Source organism: Carettochelys insculpta, chromosome 4, assembly GCF_033958435.1.
Source record: "Carettochelys insculpta isolate YL-2023 chromosome 4, ASM3395843v1, whole genome shotgun sequence".
NCBI classification, from domain to species: Eukaryota; Metazoa; Chordata; order Testudines; family Carettochelyidae; genus Carettochelys; species Carettochelys insculpta.
The window spans coordinates 86,624,685-86,644,784 of record NC_134140.1 but is presented as its reverse complement, the minus strand read 5'-3'; positions in this window follow the sequence as shown (position 1 = coordinate 86,644,784).

Below are 20,100 nucleotides of genomic sequence, written 5' to 3'. Positions count from 1 at the left end.
TTTTTAGCTGCTAAATTTCATTCAGACAGCTGATATTTCATTAAGTTCTTCTCTAATATTTTTTCCATGTGCATTGCTGTACTTTCCACAGAAATTCTATGTCATCAGTGAGAAAGGGTTTGGTCCACACACAGTTACAATGTAACGGACTGTGACATAGGAAGTCTTGCCTGGCAGTCACAGCTGGGCTGGTCTCCACAAGTCAAGAACAGGTACAAGGTAGTAGTCAGTGTGCAGGGATCACACTAATCAGTAGAGCTGTGATCAACAAGGAAGAGTCAAGGTCAGAGCTGGAGGCTGGAGACCAGAAATACCTACCAAGTTGAAATCAGGATGTTAGGGTGAGGTCAGAGATCAGATGTAGTTATCAGGCTGGACCCCAGCTAGAGAACAGAAAGCAAGAAGCAGTCTGGAGTCAATTCAAACCAAAAAGCCTGTATGATTGACCAGAACATCCTGGGCCACTCCTCACATTTAAACAGTGTATATAGCCAGAGTGCTGTTATTCTGGACCTTTAGGTGTTATAGAAAGTACTGTCCAAACTTCCATAGTGCTGTTTTGGAGGGCAGGCACGTAGGGCTCTATGCATTGATGACATAGGAACTCTGTTGTCCTAGGCTCTGCAGATACAGGTTCTAGTCTCACTGGTCCTTATACACAAATATGAGGGGAAATGATTCATGAGATAGTTCTTCTTTAGAGAGGTGAGCTATGCCATGAAAGAATTATGAAATTTTGATAACATAAAGGGAGATTACAGCAAGTGATTTCTCTTGTGCAAGATTTTCCTGGTGGATAAAGTACCTGAGAGCTCAGTGCTTCACTGCTAGTGATCTAGCCAAGTGAGATTGCACATTGTCTTCTTTGGGGAAGGAAGCTTATCCTATGGACTTGGAAACTGAAAGAAGGAAATGAAAAAGTCCCTGGAAAATTTTCCCTCTTTGCTGTTTGAACTCTGACAGGGCTAAAGACATCGAACTGAAGTCAGCAGTTCCAACTGTTACCTCCTGGCAACACCCTGAAATCACTTTGAATGGACAGATCATTACAACTAGGTTAGATGACTCATTTGTGTATATATATGCAGTTGCTTTAATCTTTAAAATAACATCTTTTTCCAAGCTCTTAAACTTTTAGATGGTTTATTATAGGAATGGCTACAGACATTGCTTCCCTGAGATTTAAGGCACCAACTGATTTTGGGTAAGCGACTGGTCTCTTTGGAGTGGAAGCAACCTGAGATGATTTTTAGTGTAAGTGATCATTTAAGTGACAAGTCTAGTTGGTCAGAGTGGCAAAATAGACTGGATAGCTAGACTATCTGTGACTCCATGGTAAAACTGGTACAATGATCCAGGAACTCACATTTGCTACTGGCTTGGTAAAAATCTAAAAAGCTTAAGATGCCCAGAAAACTCGATTCCCAATACATATTTTCTCTTATGATTATAGTTTAAGGATCACATGATAAAAGCCTATGCAGCATAGGCAGAAGCAGATAGCAGGTTTAAGTAGAAGCTGAAAAGAATATTTTAAATCAGTTTAAGAATTTCAAGCCACTTCAGAATCAAATAAATAAATAAATAAAGATAATAGTGGGCCACATGAGTGGCCATCCTTCATCTCAGTGGACTGCAAGATTGTTATAACCAAGATGGTCTCACGAAATAGAGTAGTTTTGCTAACTGCACTTGTCTACCCAGAACTTGTGGGGTATGTCAATTGAACCACAGCAGCACTGTAACTAGATGCAGAAGGAATACACACCGCTCGCAGTTAGTCATGTGCAGTCGGGACCTCTGTCACTTCACATGACCGTGCTTCTTGTGCATCTCATTTTCATAATACCAGGAGGAAAAAACCCTATACAGACAGAAACTAGCAGAATCTGGCAACCCTGCATGAGAGCAATGGTAAACAAAATGTCTTGTGGGCACTCAGAAGCCAGATGGGCTGCAACAGGCCAGAGGTTGCTCACAATTGTACTAAATCCCTAAGATTTAATTTACAAATAGAAGACCCGAGGCTTTGATATTTACTTGCTGTCCTTTTTCTTGGAGAAATATGCATCTAGCTAATGACTGACTATATCACTGTCAACATCATTTTAAAATGATTATGCCCAGTCAACGTTACATAAAAAGAAAAAAAGATGGTCAACAGGGAAACTAGCCTTTATTTTAACACTCCCTTGAGGATTTTCATTATCCTTTCCTTTTCTGTTTTCAAGGTTAGCTCTGGCTAGAGTGCTTCTGGCTTCAGCTTCCTGCAGCTAAAGCACATCCACAACAGACGTGCTTCTTTAACCTCAGTGTGCACCCTTCCACGTGAGTAAGAAGAGTCCCTTCTTTTTTTCTATTATCTGTGACCTTTCCTTGGGTTAAAAGGTCACTCATGCAGCAGGCAGGTTTCACTTTTTATGGTGATTGCAGTGCAAAAAGCGGCTTCTACCTTGTTAGAAGTGACATCACTGTACATTAAAGACATCATATCTCCTTTCATATTAAAATGCCTGTCAGTTCTCCTGCTCAAAGGCTGTAAATCTGCCACACTAGCCTGTTCTTGGGGAGCTTTCATTATGAAAATATGAAGATAAGCACTCTGCTTTACTGTCAAAAGAAAAAAGTAGACTGCTAATAATGAGGTTACTTTAAAAATAAATTTACATTTTCTTAACTGTGGACAATGTAGAGTGGAGCAATTTTCAGAAGAAATCCTTTTAGTGAATTTTATTAAAAATCTAGACTTAAAACTTAGTAAAGTATGAATATATAATGCTGTTAAATTTAGTAATGCATATATTTTACACTTGCTTATGCAGTAAATCACTAATCTTTTCTTTGACAGTAGCCTTCTAGCCTTGAAAGAAACACCAGGCAAAAATTTAACTTGTTTTTCATCTTTAAAACACATATAAAACAAAGGTGGTCTGTTAGAAGAAACATAACAGTATTCAGCTATTATGTACACTTTTAGAAAGTGTCTGGTAGCAAATTACTTCCTAAATAGCAAAGAAAATATAAATAACTATTGATCTTTGTCTCATGGCATCAATGGGGTACTAATAATACTTAGCTGCTATGTATTGCTTTCTTTCCACTGAATGAAACTCCTTTACAAAGTCCTCTATGAAGTCACATTATTCCCAATTTAAGGATGGGAAATGGAGGCACACAGAGGTGAAGTGACTAGCCCAAGTCATAGAACAGATCAGTGGGAAAAATGCCTGTAGAACCCATCTCTTGACTCCCAGTTCAGTGACCCAAGCCACTACTTGGTTGTTCAGTGCTTAGTTTTTTCAATTATTGAAGTATATCAGAATTGTATCTATATAGTAGCTGACTACTTATGAAAGTAGTAAAAGTCATCACAGAAATGGGATGCTACTTGTTTGAGATATATTAGTATTCATTTAGAGAACATTTAATCATTCTCTAACTGATAATCTTTCAGAATGGAGAACTGACAAATGTCATTATTCACATGAGATATTCTATTGCTCGCAGTCTGGTCATGGAGCACAGAATGAATGGCTCAAGGAGGCATTAATTGATTCTGAAACCTTTCATCTTCAAGACTATAGCTCATATATGAGCCTCATATCTAAGGAAAGGAATAATTATTTTACTATCTATTGTGCATATCACATGAAATTAGTTGATCCCAGTCCAGTTCCAAGTGGGCAAGTGTCCAACGCAACTAAATTGTTGAAAACTGGGATAGGTTGTGATACTGTCTGATTGACTGAACATGGCCTTTTATATCATTGATATTACCAGTGTCATACAATTGCAACGAACTTGTAAAAATATCATGTAAACTGCGGATATAAGATTTGCTAATTCTGGTCCTGTTTATATGCATGTAGCATCCCTGTATCTGAAGTTATGAAGATTGACTATGGACCTGTATCTTCTAAATGTGTTGTATTCCTGGGTAGCTCCTACCACATACAATTTACATTAAGGCCAGACAGGTACTGATGGCCAGCTATGACCTGAGGCCACGATCAGCCACAGAAGAAACTCATTCTGCCCAGACCGACCTTTCTATGTCTATGCAGCACGCACTATTTCAGGATAAAAAGATATCCCAAAATAGCTGCCTACATCTATGCAATGCACCTGTTTTCTCAAAACAGTTTGAGATATTCTGGCATCCTTGTAAACTTCATTACATAAGGAGTACAGGGATGCTCCAAAATAGGGCTTTATTTCAGCATGTGGCACTATTTTGACAGTGCAATGTGCAGAAATAGCCTAGTTTGAAATCTCAAAATAAGCTAGGGCAAATTGTATAACTTTATCCAAAGTTAGTGTGCCATCTAGACATAGACTAAGGCTATGTCTACACAGCAGCATTATTTCAGAATAAGCTATTCCCGAACAGATTTTCCAAAATAGCTTATTTCTCAATAGCGTTTCTACACACGATGTGCATTTACACTACATTCCACTTTCAAAAGGGGAGTGCAAATGAGGGCAATGGAAAATGCAAATGAAGGGTTGATTTACAAATCTTGCACGATCACACTTCTGGAAAACGCTTTCCCAAAAACAGATGTGTAGACAGGGTTCCTTCAAACACAGTTTTGGTTGTTTTTTTTTTTTTAAACCCCCAAAGGAACCCTGTCTACACAGCTGTTTTTGTTTTAGGAAAAGCCTCTTCTGGAAGCACGATCATGTGAGATTATGCAAATTAAGTGCGAGATTTGTAAATCAGTGCTTCATTTACATTTTCATTTACCTTCACTTGCATTCCCCCTTCAAAAGGGGAAGTAGGGTAGATGCACCCAAAATGTGTATTGAAATAGCACTCAGCTATTCCAAAATAACACTACTATGTAGACCTAGGCCTCATTTTGAAATATTCCCTATTTCCTGTTTATACAGCCTGTCTTCTGAAATATCTATTTTAGAATAGGTGCTATTCCTCACAGAATGAGGTTTACAGAACTCAAAATAAGCTGCTATTTCAAAATTATAACTCTGCTGTGTAGACACACCCAAAGGGAACGATAGCCACCCTCTGTGAGGGTGAGGCACGTAAAGAGACGTGTAGGGCTCTACCAATTTCACAGCTGAGAAAAATGCATCACGGACCATGAAGCCCTTCCACATGAAATATGTCTCCTTGGCTACATCTACACTAGCCCCAAACTTCGAAATGGCCATTTCGAAGTTTACTAATGAAGCGCTGAAATGCATATTCAGCGGTTCATTAGCATGTGGGCGGCCGCAGCACTTCGAAATTGACGCGGCTCGTCCCGACAAGGGCTCCTTTTTGAAAGGACCCTGCTACTTTGAAGCCCCCTTATTCCCATGAGCAGATAGGAATAAGGGGACTTCAAAGTAGGCGGGGTCCTTTCAAAAAGGAGCCCTTGTCGGGACGAGCCGCGTCAATTTCGAAGTGCTGCGGCCGCCCACATGCTAATGAAGCGCTAAATATGCATTTCAGCGCTTCATTAGTAAACTTCGAAATGGCCATTTTGAAGTTTGGGGCTAGTGCAGACACGGCCCTTGTTCCTAGGAGCACCCCAACAAAGGAGGCTTTCCAGCCAAATGGGCATGGGAAGGACAGAAACTGTCCCTCCCTGGCCACAGTCACACTGCCATCCTTGCCTTCAACCTCCTAGCCTTCCAGACATCAGCCCTGACCCCTGCTGTCTGCCCCCACCACCTGCTGCAACTCCACTCATAGCCCAGGGATAGATGGACCCATATTATTACTAGTAAGGGGGGGTACAATAGGAAAACTTTGGGGACCATTGGATTAGAAAGATCCTATATTCAGTGAAATGGGTTTTCAGTAGCCATTCATCACAGAAGCTAAGTGTCCAGATGGTGAATCAAGGGCTGGAATGCCTAAGGAAATTGCATTCTTGACTTCTTGCTAGCCAGCGTGCCGAGACCAAAGTTCACATTTGCTTCTGATCTGATAATCTAATGACCGAATAACCCCCCAGTCTGGGGTGAGTCTGCCCTTTATCTCCAGTGTGTCCTAAATTTGGTATATTCAGCTGTGATCCACTGAGACATAGGGATAGGTATTGGTAGCTGAAGTTGGAGTATGTCATTGGAAGTGAGTACCAACAGGCTTGAGGTAGATATGTGTTGGAAAGAGATTAAAGTTGGGGGAATAATGAGGTAGTAGGAATGGAGACAAAGGGGAATATGGTACAAGGTAGTTTTGAGGAGAGAGATTCATTCTTTTCTTCCGCCTATTGTCTAGCTGCAACTGTGCCACCACCACCACCACATCTTCCAGCATCACTTCACCTTAGCCTTTCAATCTCCCCTTTGGTGTTCCAATACTCAGGTCTGCCTAGCTTTTCACACTTTCTCTACATGTTGCCTCTCACCTTTATCAGAGTGACTCTCTTCCTTAATGTAGATGGTGAAAAAAGAGATTTCAATTTCAATAAAACAGTCCAAGTAGTGAGAAATTATTTTTACAGTCCAATTCATAAGAATTTATAGCCCTGTTCAGCTGAATGAATCTAATACTCTCCTAGCCAAAGAAGCTATAGCACCTACCCTGGTGGCATCTATCCTAGCTCAAGGAAAACAAATCAAACATTTTCAACTCCACAGTCAGATCTTGTCTACACTGAACTTTTCCTCAAAATTTCCTATAGTTGCAACATCAGCATGGCTCCAACAGCGATAGAAACAGTGTGATTTCTAATGCAAGGCATTGGTGATTACAGGAATTTTTCCCATTGTGTTACCTACTGACTTTCTGAAAAGCATTTTATGACATGATGGTCAAACCCTCTTCACTTTGTTTGCTGTAGCACTGCCACTGTTCCTAGTGCCAGAGAAGGTGCGCTGATGGGTAATTTTATGAAAAGCTCCGTGTGGACAATGGAGTAGTGAGCCATGTGCCCTATGCTGTTTCCCTTTCCTAGAAGGCTACATTTCTATCTCTGGCCATGTACCAGATGTTTTGTCTTGTTTCTATGGTTTAGGCTTTTATTTTAAAAAAGAGATGACAGAAGCAAGCACAAAAATATTTCGCCTCATGCGGAAGCTCTGCAAAAGCACGTACATCAAGATTTGTTTTTCACCTACTCTGAAGCATCAGGTATCAGGACGGGTTCACAGACAAATGATCTACAGCTGATTCTGTTTACAGATTACAAAATATAAATGGATTAGTGTACCTACAGAAAAACACACCACATTTTACACCCCCCAAGTCTTTTTATCTTGTTTAATTAAAACTTGAACTTGTAACTTTCTATAAAGCTTCATAAGATTTTATGTTTATAAAATATATGTTCATTTCTAGTCATCTCTTTTGATTTGATCTATTTTTGTTATTAAATAGCAAAATAGTTTTCATATTCAGTTTCACTGCCTTTAACCTCAGACATAATGATTTTGTCGTCAGTGACCAAGAGTGGAGTCCACTGGTAATCTCTGCTCATGAATGCTCTAAGAGTGACCTAACACTGATATTAAATCACTTCTCCTTTCTAATGAAACTGAACTCTCTGGGGCTCCAACTAATAATGGCACAGTAAGAACAGGATGATTACATCACAATCTCTAATATTTTAAGTACTTAACGGATTAATTTTTCAGTTTCCTGGTTTAGTGGATAAAATCTTTGTTTAAAAACACTGACACTGTTAACAATTGAGATTTTCCATGTTTCAACCATATCTTCCCATCATTAAAATTTATACTAACAACATTTAGACCTTTTATTACATCTTTCATCGAACCAAACCTCTGTCAATTAGATAATATATTCATTTTACAAGTGGGAAAATGGAGATACTGAGCATTTAACATTTTGCTGGAGGTGACACAGGAAGTCTATGGTACAGCCAGAAGACAACCCAGATCTCTTGAGTTCCATCCCTGTGCTGTATAACCAATACCATCCTTCCTGCTTGTTTTCAGTTCTCAGTTATTTTATTTTTCCTCTTGATAGTATTGTATCATTGTAGCTGAAGTGCTACTTTGCAGTTACCACCAGTGGTGGGCTGGCAGATATCCAGGGAAGCACTCTCCTCACACTAATTTCCTGAATCATTTTCACATACTGTACCTATTTTCTTTCTTTTGTAATATATGATGATGATTTGTTCTGTTGTAGTGCCTAGAGGCTCCAGAATCCTGGTGCTATGCCCTGTACAAACAAACAAGGCCTGGGGCAGGGACCATCTACAAGCTCAGTCCTTCATCTTCCTACCATATTTCTTAACTTTTTCCAGTGCACATTTTTCACGTTTCACTTAGTTACACTACCCTCTTCTATATATTTGCTTGAGTCAGTGAAATTCAGTTCACCACTTTCCAACATATTATATACCTAAATTATGTTAATTGCTCCAGGCAATGAAATACTGCCATTGGGATGGACTCTCACTTCCTGATCTCTGGAAGATACAAACTCTGAGGATGGAAATAAATGATCCTTTTCTGATTTTAGGCTTCTTCCTTCCACTCCAGCCTCCCTGGCTTTAAAGTCTATCTAACCCATTTGTGAACATATACACAAATTGCCTCAACTACTGGGTTGGGAATCCATTTTACACAAATAATCATGCTCTTAGTAAACGTATTCGCAGATTCTCTCTGTGCTCACTTTTGCACATTCTGGTAATTACTTGGATTTCTTTCAATTTGACATGAGTGAAACAGATGACACACATTAACTCTAACATGCTCTTCTAGGAGAGGCTAGACGTTGCTCAGGTACATATTTCCAGAGAGGACCATGAAGACTAGTCTAATCCAAATGCAAAATAACCAAGGCATAAGTTTCTGAGTACAGTTGTCAAATACTGTAGTAAATGTTTGGACTGTCCACCTGGGGCTTGATCCATGATCCAACTCTTTTGAAATCAAAGGAGAAGCTGTGAGGTTCCCGATAAGAAGGCAACACAGAATTTCACATGTATGAAGAACCTGTGAGAGTACAGAAGAGAGGCAAGAAAAAATATCAGGTGATAGCAGATTTCCTCCTTAGTCCCTATAAAGAGAGAGAATACATTCATCCTGCAGATCAGTGAGGCATCTGCCTTGTAGCATGATTCAGCTGACCACGTTGCAGAATCTTTGATATTGTAGACAATGGACTATTAGAGTCTTAAATCCTGCTAAAGTCAATAGAGCACAAAACAAAAAAGCGTTTGCAGAAAAGGTGTCTGAACACTTTTAAAAGTGCCTCTCCCTGTGACGCTTGGAGTAAGCTGGATTTTGGTTTCAGCCCTAGTGAAAATGTAGAAGAATCACAAGGCCATGGCCATTTCTCATTTTCTCAGGTCACATTCCCTTTGTAAGGAGAATCCTTAGGTAGCTGGGTAAGCTGGCTTTGCAGCTGCTTTGCACTAGCTTACATAGCAAAGTAGCCATAGTGATTTGAGCCCTTAGATCTGTTCTCAAACTTGACCCTGCCAGTTTTCAATCTGAAGTACTGATGCTGCACTAAGTCTGCTTTAGAAACAGTTGAACTGAAAAGGCATGTGGATCTGATACTCATGATCAGAAGAAAAAAAACCAAGTACGTATTTCTTTAATATAAATATTTCAGAAAGTTTAAACATAAAACAATTATTCCAATTTGTTGAGGTTTTGAATAGAATTTAGTTATAATAAATGCCACAGAGAAAGTATATAGCATTGCTATCCTATATTTAGTACACTAGAACATTTTTTATACACGATTCATAAAACAGTTTTAAATGAACAGAAAACAGGAGAAAAACAAGTCATGTTAGTTAATGCACTACTAAAAGACATGCAGAGACTATGTGATGTGGGCAGTATAAGATATTTTGTAGAATAGAATTTAGTAGATTCCTTCAGATGCAATCTAGTGCAAGAACCAATATTTCATCGTTAAGGTCCAATTTTAAAATGCGTTAACTATTTAATTGAGAATGGGGCTGTGAATCAGCAGTTCGTGTCACTTTATTACAGTAAACTCTTTCATATCTGGCATTCTATTATCCGGAACTCTATAACTGGCATTTTAACCCTAAGTAAATTTTAGTTATATTTTCCATTACTACAGTATAGTGAAAGTTAATACAAATAAATACAGTATAAGTTCACAGTGTCCAATACTGATGCTGCTGTTGGTAAATAAAGTACTCTGCATACAGGTTTGTTTTTTAATATCTAATCTTGTTTTTCTTCAGTGTTATTCATTGCTAGGTATACCTCTCTATTATCCAGAATATTTGAATACCTAGCAACCTCTTGGTCCTGAGGCTGCTGAATATGCAAAGAGTTTACTGTATAACATGGCTAAGAAATGCTAAAGAACTAAGCTTTCGCCTAAGGAAAAAAAGGTAACTCTCCAGCCCTTGTCACGAAGAGAGGTCTTACAATATAAGCCAATTGCTGGGGAGACTTGAATTTAAGATGGCCACAATGCCTTTGAAGGGGGGGGGGGGGTGTGCGCGTGTGTGTACATACGCCACTTGAAATTGCTGAGGATCTCGATGAGCCACTTATTGATCTTTCCAAATGTGGTTTGTACTGTTAGCTAAGTATTGTAAAGCACTTTGGATAAAAGCGCTACATAAAACCCTTAATAATTAATCTTTTATTCTACAAATAAAAGCACACCACTCATTTTAACATCAGTAGTCTTACATTTCTGATGTGATGAATGTGCCTGTTTTTATAAGCAAAGGTCAGGGAAGTCCAGTGTCATGTTTGTCATCTTTAGCCTTAGGTCAGATTCAGTATTCATCCTGTTTCTCTATTTGAACTTCAGGGCAGCATAGTGATGAAAATCCTGTCTCACACAGATACATAGTAACACGACATTACAAAATAGACAGCTTTGTGCACCAGTTCTGGCTACTCTCCAGTTCTTTGAATCCAAAACTCAATTAGGGAGGGTCTTACAAATTCTGACCATAACATTTTGTCACAAGAAAGCTTCAACAAGCATTCTTGTGCTTAACTGGACAAACCAAAAGGCAGCTAATTTCACTTCTGAAACGATTACATGTCTAGCTGTTTGGTCCAGCTTCTACTGGAAAGTAATCTACAAACTGTATGCTTAAGAATGACAAGATTTTCGCTGGTGTCATTTTTTATTTTTCAAGAACCAGTTCATTTTCAGACAGAAAACCTTCCAATACTGGTCTCTTGGGATATAGCTACACAAGAGTTTTGTAGGGTTTTGTCTACACGCAAAATGCCTTTTATTGACTGAAACTGCTGACAAAAAAGCTGTGTAGATGCTCCGGGGGGGGGGGGGGGGGCGGGGGAGGGCTTCTGTTGACAGAGTGAGTCAAAAGATCAATTCATTTTTGTGTGTTGACAGGATCTGTTGACCAGAAGTTTTGCCAGAACATCTCTTCTGACAGTAACTTCTGTACACAGATGCTTCTACTGTAGATGTAGCCTTGGTTCCCTCAAGAGAAATATCTGCAGGCCACCTAAATGGAGTTTGTGGACCACATTTTGAGAACCTCTGTATTAGAGGGAGCCAAAACGAATCCTCCTAGGGCTTGTGAGGGGATTGACACAGACTTGAAAATTATGCTGAAAGTTATGCCTATCTGCAGACCTGAGGAGGAAAGAAATGACCACCAACTTCCTCTCCTTTCGCAAGCCCAGTTCTCACAGTCCTGTCTCTCAATCTGAAGGACTCCCAGTCTGTGTCTACACTACCACCTTCCTTCGAAGGAAGCATGTTAATTAGGTTGTTGGGAGTTTACTAATGAAGTGCTGCCATGCATCAGCAGCACTTCATTAAGCAAATTCCACCCCCCCTCCACCCCCGCATGGCAACTTTGAAGTTTTAAGCTTCGAAAGTACTGGCATGTGTCTAGCCCCAGTGCAGCTCCCATTACTTTGAAGTGCCGGGGCAACTTCGAAGTCCCCTGACTCCTGTCAAAATTTTGAGGAGTAAGGGGACTTCGAAGTTACCCTGGCACTTTGAAGTACTGGCAGGTGAGCCGTGGCTAGATGCGTGCTGGTACTTCAAAGTTTAAAACTTCTAAGTTGCCACAGGAGGGAATTTGCTTAATGAAGTGCTGCCGACACTTTATTAGTAAACTCTCAACACCCTAATTACCATCCTTCCTTTGAAGGAAGGTGGTAGTGTAGACATAGCCCTAATGTCCTATGATCCTTTGCGATTTGCTGCAGTAGGGATCCTGAAGTGTCCAGTGTGGACAGCACCTCCACCAACAGATGGTGCTGTATCTTTTAGAGCTAAGTTGTCTTGATGGTTAATGATGATCTTTATCTAATAAAAGGGGAAGTAGGAAGTTCAGTGCTGGTGGTCTGTGCTGGAGCTGGTACTTTCGATGCTCCAGTAAATCTGTTATTCTATTAGCAAATATTAGAGGCGGTAACAGTGGCTTCTAAATAATAAAATCCTTTCACTTATGAAGAAATTTATAGGTCATACAGATGAGACTGGAATACGGGCATACATAGACTTTGAACTGTTACTCTCCATGAATGAGTGGACTGATGAGAAAGGAGCATGCTGTCTAGCAGTAAATTTGAAGGACCATGCCAAACCCTTTTACCAGCGGGTCCCCAGCGTGACCTGTGGATCTTATAGAAAGTTACATCACTTCTACAATCACCACAAGAGCACCCTGGACCTTTTTTCAGCTCTTCAGAATGTTCTTCAGATTCATGATGCACCAGGAACATTTCAGAGGTGTCCCCACTGAATACATAACTAAAGCAGGCAGACTAACACGGAAACCTGCATGGATAGCAGACTACTTGGATCTCAACCAATTACTGTTTTTAGTTCTTATTTAGCTAAAGAGGTAAAGTTGCACAGTTCATCGCAGATAGTACCTCCAGCAACAGATGCTGCTGCGTTTTTAAGCTTAAGTTGCCTTCTTATATGGGACTGCTCCTAACAAATTAAGGTGCAGGAGGCTCCTTAATTCTGTATGTTTGTTTCTGTATTACAAAGAGTAGGTGGGTCTTGAAAAATCATTATAAAAAGTCACATAATTAATCTCATGTTATTGTTATGTTATGGGGCTTAGCTGGAAATTCAGTCCTGCCTGTGGTGCTGGATCTATTTGCTGTGTTCCCAAAAAAAAAAAAAAAAAAGTGTGATTCTGAAAGTGCATATTCAATATCTTCTGTAACTAGAGATTTATTAGGGAGAAAACAGATGGAGGTGCTAATATGTCCTTTCTGCCACATCTTTCTGCATCCTTGAAGCTCTAGAGTAATACACTCCCTAAATGCTCTGGTGGGAGGCCATGGAACTGTGGGTCTCTAAAAGGGATGAGGATAAGCATGTGTTGAGAAGGAATATAGATTTAAAGGACTGCAAGAAACCTCAAGAGACCAGTCTCCTGCACTCATGACAGGACAAATATTATCTATGACGAGGGTATATCTGATTAGGGGCATAGGGATAGGACACATTATAGTGGGTATGGGGACACTGACAAATGGGCTTCTGCTGGGAGGCCTAAGATGTTGCAAAAGTAGAGTAGTCTGGGAACTCAATCATCTTCACACAGGGAAGTCCTATTGCTATGATTCCCATTGCTATGAACCACAGAAAGTAAGCTGAAAGCTGGAGGAGCGGGAAGAGCCATGGGAGTGCTAGTGCTTCTCCTATCTTTTTGCAGTTGTTGCTTAGCTCTTTGCTCCTCAATTCCCCATGCCCCAACAAGTAATTTACTCATTCCTGGACAGCCACAACGTCCTAGAGAGCCCAGAAATATAAGGCCAACAAATGAATTGGAAGGCCCTGACAAACCTAATGAGAATCATGGGACAAAGGGAGAGACAGGAATGGGATATGTTCGGGGATGGCACAATCTGAGAAGTCCTGCTGCAGTGCAGACAAAGAGAGGTGGAGAAGAACACAAATGCAAAAACTGCCCCACACCCCTCCAACAGCTACCAACACCCACCCCTTCTGTGATAAGATCTACAGTTCCAGAATCAGGCTGATCAGCCATCAACGGACTCACAAATAGGAGGGTGACATGAAGGCATCCTACTCATTATCACATGACTGTCAAGAGACATGTTAGCAAGGATTCTCTACTACAATGTAGGCAGTTAACATTTTGGGGGAGATTACCTTTGATTAGGACATTTCTAGGCTCAGAAAATGCCCACCTTCAGGAGGTACACTATCAAAATGCAAAACTGGAAACCATTTGTTCTCAAAGCTATTATTACACACAATGCACTCTCCCAGCAGTCTGCCCAAATAATATCTACTTTTCCAAAATGAGATTTGGACCCATTTATCAGTTGCCCCTAGAAACAAGGCCTCTGGTGGCAGCTAGTACCTGTATCAGACTTCTACCGAAGCTAAAAATATGAGTCACTGGTCACCTTGAACATATAGAGGGGGTAACCATGAGAAGTACCTCTCAACAACCCTATGAATTAGGCATCAACATCAAATACAAATACAGGAATTCTGAACCTATACGTTCTCTCTATGCTTTTATTCCATTGTAATTCTGCAGACTTGAGCAGAGCTACTCTGATGTACACCTTCATAACATATTCAGTCAGAATTAGGCTCGGAGTGACAACATGATGGGCCTGTCTGATCCAGAAGCCACTCCATGGAAAATCAATGGTGTTACACTGGTGTTAGTGAGGACAGAATCTGATCCACTCTCTCTACTCGGTGAACTGGAGCTGCACTGCTTGGCAGATAGATGAGATAGAAGCAGTACAAACAAATAATGACTGAAAACTTATGATCCATCATCTGTTGAATAGTTTCTGTCATGAGGTAAAACAGGACAAAACACAGCTCTTTGCTTTTATTAATGTATTCTGTTCTCCTTTGGAATTTCAGAGGAACAATCTTTAATACGCTTAGTAGCTTCTTTCTAAAGATACATGCCAACAAAACACTAGCTAGTAACACCCTTGAACTTTGAAAGCTTCAAATCACAATTTGGATCTTAATTTTGCAAATAACCCCACATTAAAATAAACCAGGCACAACTGGACCTAAACAACTCCAAACTTTGGAAAATTTTGAGTTGCAATTTAGATCAGCCTGTTCTGCTCGGGCCCATCTCAATTTCCCTCATTTAAAGCCTGATCCAAAGTCCCTTGGAAAGACTAATTCAGTGGGTTTTGGATCAAACCCTTAAGTTCTTCACTACCTTTTCACCTAAAGAGTTGTGAAAAATAAATATGACCATTCTCAGCCTAATTGTGAAGATCTCAGTAAGGGCAGCCCTGGCCGAGTCTGAGGGACAAATGTGAGGCTGGGAGTCGAGAAGGGTTTGTAGTCAGGCCCCACAGTAGAATTGATACCGACGGTCAGAATCAGGTTTTAGCATCAGGAGACAAAATCCAAATCAAGGAGAGGTCAAAGCCACTAATTCCTAGAAACTGTAGGAAATCCACATTGTTACTTAGGTACTTCTTGGAATTTATATAGAAGAGGGAATTAATCTGGAGTCATGAGGCCATCTGTTAAACCCTTAAGATGGAATTTCCCAGGCTGCATGTCCCTAGCAGGTCACAAAGGCTATGTCTCCGCTGCAGCGTTATTTCAGAATAAGCTTTTCTGGAAAAGATTTTCCAGAATATTTCAAAGCAGTGCATCTACACAAAAAATGCATATTGAAATAGTGCTCAGCCATTTCAAAAATAGGGCATCCAAACTCAGTGGAGTCTATTTTGGATTAGAGCCCCTGGAAGCACTATAGCCTACTTCAAAATAGCTTCTATTCTGAAATATCTATTTCAGTATAGGCACTATTCCTCATAGAATGGGGTTTACAGAATTAAAAATAAGCCATCCACTATTATGTGTTATTAGATGCTCACAAATTTATTTCAGAACAGCAGCTGTTATTGCAAAATAACTTTGCAGACACCCAAAATGTGCAGTGCAAGTGCGCGACAACTTCTGCCAAGTGGCAACCTAGAAATAGGTCTGCAGACCCGTGGGGCACTACCCTAGTGGCTACAGTGTTGACGGAGACATCAGTCCAATGGATTGACTTCACTTTGAGTTTTTCTTTCTTTATATCCACTTGGAAAATTTCTGAATAAACTTTTGCCTCAATTGGCAAAACTTCCATTGACTTTAGTGGATGCAGGTTTTTACCCCTTGTCTGATTTTCTTGAAATAAAATTACGTTTGCCCCTATATCCTCAGATAACTCTATAGTTCTCATGTTTCCACAAAGACCTGAACTTTCAAGCTTCTCCCTTACACAGTGAGATGTTTCCACTTACTGTTCCAGAAGGTTGTTTGTCCTCCCCTCCCTGAATCCTTACATGCTCTGAACTAGCACTGATGCACTGTGCATCATTATAACACACGTTCTAGAGTTGCTTCTTCTATTAAGCTTACTGGAATAGGCATTTAACTTCATTGAGGTTTTTCCAATGATTTTCTGTCCAATTTTCTTTGTTCTTTGGGTGGCAGAATAAGTTCATCATCCAAGGCCTGAGTTTCAGGTGCTGCTTTTGTCCTCCTGTCTACCTTATCTTTCTTTTATCTTGCAGTGATTGTAGCCTGAATAGCTCAGGCTGTCTGTACTTAACTTTGAGTTCTTTCTCTTGTCATCTGAATTGTTGATTTTATGTCTAAGTTATATGAACATTTTTTTCCCCCCATGAGAAATAGAAGGTGAGGAATTGGGCGCTCCTTTAACACATTTTTACTCTATTATACAACTTCTCACTCTGAAAAGGCTTTAGTAGGGTGGTAGGGTTGGGGAACCTTGAATTTTGAAGCAGTTTTTACAGCATTAAAAGAAAAATAAAGATCATCAGATATCACTTGACTTTTTAAGGTTTTAATTAGGTCTTCTGCACAAGGATTCTAAAATGCTTCATTTTTAAGGCTTAGCAATAGCTATATGTTATACAGATTTCCATTATTAAGCTCAATTGACAAAGGCCAATACAACTTTTTTTTTTAAATTGTAAACATCTGTGTTTGAGGTGAAGATAACAGAGAGGAAGCCGTGCTAGTCTATACACTATCAAAACAAAGCAGTCAAGTAGCACTTTAAAGACTAGCAAAATAGTTTATTAGGTGAGCTTTCGTGGGACAGACCCACTTCTTCAGACCATATCCAGACCAGAACAGACTCAATATTTAAGACACAGAGAACCAAAAACAGTAAGCAAGGAGGACAAATCAGAAAAAGATAATCAAGGTGAGCAAATCAGAGAGTGGAGGGGTGGGGGGAGAAGATCAATTAGATTCTTGATCTTCCCCCCCCCCACCCCTCCACTCTCTGATTTGCTCACCTTGATTATCTTTTTCTGATTTGTCCTCCTTGCTTACTGTTTTTGGTTCTCTGTGTCTTAAATATTGAGTCTGTTCTGGTCTGGATATGGTCTGAAGAAGTGGGTCTGTCCCACGAAAGCTCACCTAATAAACTATTTTGCTAGTCTTTAAAGTGCTACTTGACTGATTTTTGTTTTGAGGTGAAGATGTTACTTTGGGATTTTTGGGAGCTGGAAATGACTACAGACTCTTAGTGTATTTTATAACCTTACATCTAAGGCCAAATGTAAAGGCAACTGCAATTGTTTTATATCTCAAGGCCAGCACATAGCAGTTGTATGAAATTTGGAGTATTAGACAAACTTTTATTACCAAATTATAAATAATTTCTACCACTTACAACATTCACCTTTCAAGTTCATCTTGATTAAAGCACAAGGACATCTTCTCCCTGACTTCACTGAATTGCAAACCTGAAAAGACTTTATCCTAATATTCACAATGAAAGATAATGCACATGTTATGTAAAAGAATCCACTGAGTTTGAAACAAAGTTTTAAATCTAAATCTCTTTTCATTTGGATGAGTGAGACACAAAATGATAAAACTGTTAGCTAATGAAGTCTAAATTTTATTTTCATTTTGAAGCTTTGAAATAATTAAAATTCCATTAATGTGGATTACATAAATCCTTCAAAGACCACCACTCAGAAAATGTAGCATTCTTTAGGCTGCCTATTAAAACAGATGTGCTTACATAATCTTTCTGAATATATTAGAAAAGGAATTCAACAGTCTTTTATCCCAGATGCAAACCACACTACAACAAAATACTCAATATACATCTTATTGCACTGAGGCCAATTAATCACAGAGATCCAAGCCCTAAACGAAACACTGCAGGTCAACAAAGAAAGTGAATTTGGGTTTGGATTCTTGATTCAATCTTTTACCCTGAACTGAGGTGCACATCGTGTGTACATTTTGCAAACTCCATTCCCAGGACTGAAATTGGACAGGTGAGGTAGGTGGTGAGATGTTATCTTGTTTGTGAGACTGATATGACAGCAACAAAAGAAGGCCTTTTATCAGCTGAATACAATAAAATAAAAATAATTATATATATATATATATATATATATATATATATATATATATATATATATGCCAACACAAATAAGAGCAACCTATAGGCAAAAAAGGGAAGTTAGGATCCTGGAGATGAATAAAACAGAATTTAAACACAATTAACACAGAAAAATAAACAAAAGTTACAAAAAAGGAGGGCCAAACAACTACAAAATACCACTCATTAGATAGGCAAAAAGTATCAAAATTGAGCAGCCCACAAAATTTTTGTCCAATCTTGACTATATTACTAAATAGGAAAACTAGTATTTTACCTCCCAAAATATTACATACTGCAAACTAGTGGCCAAGTTAAATTTTGCAAGGCTCTTCTTAGCAATAACAATTTTAGTTTTTTTTTTGCTCTTTCAAGTAATAGATATAATCAAGTGGAGTTGGAGACTCCAGATAATATTATAGTTGCCTGGCAACCTAACTGCAATGTGGCTCTCTTTATTTGGCCATGGCCATTCCAGAACTTCTAGGCCAGTGAGATGAACTAATCATGTTCACAGATCTTTCTTTTTAAAATTCTTTAGGCTTTGAGAAAAATGTTACCAAAGAATCTAATAAAAATACATATATTAAATAACTCCAGTCAGAGGAAAGGGAGACCTTTATCAATCTGTTTTCTAAAGTTCCACACTCTATTAAGTTATTAAGATAATAATGACAACGAGAGAGGATGAACATGAAATCCTGAACCCAGAAACATTTCTAGGTGAATACAAGCAGCCCTGTCCTTGTCCTATTTCCCTAAAGAGAATGATGCACAATCTAATAATTAGGGGCTAGGCCAAGAGACTCTGCTATAGCCTTCGCAAGTGACCTTATTTTCAGTAGGATTCATAAACAGGATTTAGATGTCACTAGTTTTCACAAAATCCCCACTCAGCTAATGCCATCAGACTCTAAGAACCCAAGCCTCTGCCTTTGAAGTCCACGAAGTGCCTAAATTTCAGCAGCTGAGTGTGCCCCACAGTTTTTTTTTCCTGACACTAGCAATTTGACACCTTACTCATGAGTAAGCCATCACACTTACTTTTACAGCACAATTCACACAGTCAACTTGCCTTTTTGGGCATCATCCCGTAAACATGCTCGGAGTGCACTTAAACCTGCACAAAACAAGCAGTCCTGTAGCACCTTAGAGACTGACAAAATTAGCAAAGTCTTTAAGGTGATACATGACTGCTTGTTTGTTTTGTTAGAATACAGACTGTACAGCTACCTCCCTGTTACTATTAAAGCTACACAAGAGACCAACAGGATGAGGAGGTGGTGCTAGGGTGTAAAAACTGCAAGTTTAATTCCCTTGTTACTTGATGTGGAGAAGGAATATGAACTTGGCTCTCTCCCCTGAGTACTCCCTATGGATTTCACTGATGACCGTAGTAGCTATAAAAAGACAAAACCAAACAAACAACCCCCCCGCCCCCACACACCTGAACGGTTATAGAGATTGAGTCTGGTCTAATCTAGTTCAATCTCCAGATAACCCTTCCAAAACAAACTTGAGGAACATGTGAAGACTCAATATGAGTCAGCTTGCATGCTGCTGTACATATTTTATGAAAACAGCAAACAAATTTTCACTGTTGTCAATCAAAAATCTTTCCTGAACGTAGCTTTCACTTACAAAATAATAATAAACTAGTGGATTTTTGCATTAGAAAATGTTTAGAAAAGGGCAACTAATATGATTGGGGTTTGGAATGGGTCCCATGTGAGGAGAGGTTAAAGAGACAGGGACTTTTCAGTTT